The sequence below is a fragment of the Pseudonaja textilis genome, chromosome 5, assembly GCF_049901715.1.
Source record: "Pseudonaja textilis isolate UNSWEBS1 chromosome 5, rPseTex1.2, whole genome shotgun sequence".
In the NCBI taxonomy this organism is placed as follows: domain Eukaryota; kingdom Metazoa; phylum Chordata; class Lepidosauria; order Squamata; family Elapidae; genus Pseudonaja; species Pseudonaja textilis.
In genome coordinates this window covers 20465068-20468792 of record NC_141994.1, presented here as the reverse complement: position 1 = coordinate 20468792, position 3725 = coordinate 20465068, and positions in this window count along the sequence as shown.

Here is a 3725-nt window from a genome sequence, read left to right as displayed (position 1 = left end):
TAAGGACACCTGGCCGGCCAGGTGTTCGGGCGGGGCGGGGGGTGAGGAAAGCCGGCTACCGCGCAATGGGCCTTCCTCACAGCCCCCGTTTGGGAACGGGGCGCCGGCTTATGGCAGCGACGGGCAGGTCAAGGGGTGCTCTTTGCTTGCGACCACTTGGGGAAGCCGGACATAAGAGCGACCTTGCCGACTCGCCGCCCTTTTGGCAAGCTGCCTTTCGCCCCTGAGGCACGTGCGCAGGCCAGGCGCTTCTGCGCGGTGCCAGCTCTGGATCGCGCAAAGCTGAACCCCCCCCTCCAACCCCCCCCCCAAAAAACCCGTTTCAGAAGTGTTTAGGTAGCGCGCTGGTTTGTGTGTGGGGGTCATTCGCGGCACTTCTGGATCGGATTTCCACCCTCGGGGCCTGCAGAGGCAGAGTTGGAAGGGATCTTGCAGGTCATCTAGTCCAACCCACCACCACCCCGCCCAAACGAGTGACTACACCAGGGGTGTCCAACCTTTCACCTTCCCTGGGCCACATTAGAAGATGAAAATTTGGTTTGGGCCGCACATAAAATAAAATAACAGTAACGATACCTGATCATCCAAAAAAAAAACATAGAAAACATAGTTAACATATTAAATTTATTTGGAAATTAAGTTAGTGAGATGTTTTTATTATTTATTATTTATTTAAAATTATTTATTTTTATCACGGTTTTTTATCACATTTTTTTATCATGGTTTATTTTCCGGCCAAATTTTGTGGGGGTGGGGGAGAAAGCTCGCTCGCCTCGTGCCTACCTCTCCTCCTGCAAATGGCCCGGCGGGATGAGGCAGGACTGGAAGGCAGAAGCAGCAGCAGCAGCGGGGAAGAAGCAGTGGTGGCGGGGCAGAAGCGGCAGCGGTGGCGGGGGAAGAAGCGGCGGTGGTGGCGGGGCAGAAGTGGCAGCGGGGCAGAAGCGGTGGCAGTGGCGGGGGCAGAAGTGGCAGCAGGGGCAGAAGCGGTGGCAGCAGCGGGGGCAGAAGTGGCAGCAGGGCAAAAGTGGCAGCAGGTGGGGGTAGAAGCGGTGGTGGCGGTGGGGCGGGGCAGCAGCGGCGGCGGGGCGGCGGGGCAGAAGCGGCGGCGGTGGCGGTGGTGGCAGAAGCGGCGACAGGGCAGCGGTGGCAGGGCAGAAGCAGCAGCGGTGGTGGGGGAAGAAGCGGCGGGGGGCAGCGCAGGGGCAGAAGCGGCGGTGGTGGCAGGGGCAGAAGTGGCAACGGGGGCAGAAGCGGTGGCAGCGGCAGGGGCAGAAGCGGCAGCGACGGTGGGGGCAGAAGTGGCAGCAGGGACAGAAGTGGCGGTGGTGGCGGCAACAGCAGGAGGTGGCGCTCTGACGGCACCCACCTTTTCTGTTGCTGCTTGGCCTGGCACTCGCCTTGCCCCGCCTCGCACCTGCCTCTCCTCCTCCTCCTCACTGGCTCTGGCACGAAGGTTGGGGTGGGCACTGGGCCGCATTACGAGGCGACCTGAGCCGCATGCGGCCCACGGGCCGCGGGTTGGACAAGCCTGGACTACACCATTTCTGACAAATGGCAGTCCAATCTCTTCTTGAAGATCTCAAGTAATGTCACTCCCACAACTTCTGAAGGGAACTTCTGTTCCATGGGTGGATTATTCTATTCCAGGGGTCTTCAAACTTGGCAGCTTTAAGACTTATGGACTTCAACTCCCAGAATTCCTCCTCCAGTCAGGTTAGCTCAGGAATTCTGGGAGTTGAAGTCCGCAAGCCTTAAAACTTGCCAAATTTGAAGACCCTTATTCTATTCTGACAGAAAATTACTCCTTATTTCCAGGTTGAATCTCTTCCTTGATCAGTTTCCATCCATTATTCCTTGTCTGGCCTACAAGTGCTTTAGAAAACAGCTTGACCCCCTTCTCCTCTCTGTGGCAGCCCCTCAAATATTGGAGCACTGCTATTCTGTCTCCCCTGGTCCTTCTCTTCCCTAGACTTCTGTCAAAATTTCTCTCCCCAGACTTAATGTTTAAGTGGTTGGATCCCTGAGACAATGGAGATCCCACACAAATATTGATCGGTGGCATCCTCAGCACGAATGCGCAGACAGGACACTGCATTTCAAAACTGGAGGAAACCTAGTCAAATTCAGCAGGGTTGACTTCAGCACACCTGTTAGGCTGCCCGGGAATGTTGCATGATTTATTTTTATTTATTTTGGGAAATAAATAGGGTGACTCAAGGCGGCTTTCGCAGATATAAAAAACCCCCATATAAAATAGAAAATAACAAAAAGAAAAACAGTAAAATAACAACCTCCCACCCCGGTGACAACACGTAATGAAGATGATCCTGGCGGATCTCCAGACCATGAAGCAACTTGGGAAGTGGGACATGTAGTCCTCGACTTACAACCATTCATTTAGTGACCAAAGTTCAGAAAAGGGAGTTCTGGCCGTTTTTTTCCACACTAGTGACTGTTGCAGCATCCCCATTGCCACGTGATCAAAATCTGCTTGGCCACTGGCATGTATTTATGACGTTCGAGGGTTTGAGGGTTGTGTGATCATCTTTTACAACCTTCTAACCAGCAAAATCGATGGGGGAAGCCAAGGTTCACTTAACAACCACGTTACTTAACAAGTGTGGCAAAAGGAGTCATAAAATGGGGCAAAATTCAATTTAAAAATCTCTCCTGCATAGCAACGGAAATTACAGTGGGGGTTGTAATTGGAGGACCACGGGAGAGGCTGCAGGAAATCCCAGTTTGCTCATAGCCAGAATTTCTTAAGGGAATCTCTCTGCGTGATTGAACATTGGTGTGCTTATGCACGCCCCCTGCAGACCTCTTAGGAAAGGGGTGAGGTCAATAGTAGACAGTCTAAGGTTAAAGTTTTTGGAGTTTGGGGAAGAAACCACAGAGTCAGCTAGAGTATTCCAGACATTGACCACTCTGTTGCGGAAGTCGTATTTCCTGCAATCAAGTTTGGTGCAGTTTACCTTGAGTTTGTATCTATTGTGTGCTCTCGTGTTGTTATGGTTGAAGCTGAAGTATTCATTGACAGGTAGGACATTGCAATGTATGATTTTATATACCATACTTAGATCAGACCAAAGACGGCGTAATTCAAGGTTCTCTAGGTCTAGAATTTCGAGTCTGGTGGCATAAGGTATTCTACAGCGAGTAGAGGAGTGGATAACTCCTCTTGTAAAATATTTCTGGACTTTCTCAACTGTGCTAAGATCAGATACGTAATGCGGCTTCCAGACTGATGAGCTGTATTCGAGTATTGGTCTCGCAAATGTTTTGTATGCTCTAGTTGTTAGTGTGATATTACCGGAGAAAAAGCTACGCAGGATTAGGCTCCTGTACAGGATCTGTGGATCTCTCCAGGATCTGCTGCTCTAGGAGCTCTTCCCCCCACCCACCCCAAAAAATGCAAAGTGCTTTGGAATCGCATCCTGAAATAATTCCATGATTCCATAGTTGGGTGGGTTCTTATGAGCCTAACCCAACAATGAATTTTCTATGCTCGTTACGAGTCACACATGTTGTTTCTTGAAATTACATTTCGGTTATTGAACATATTAAAAAGCGAGTAAACTCCGTGCACTTAAGCTAGAAGAGAGGTGCAAAGGCAGACGGGTTTTTAAGATGGGCAGCTATATGAATGTTTTCAATAAATACAGGGAGTCCTTGATTTATGACCACAAATGAGCCCAGAATTTCCACTGTTAAGTGAACCTTTG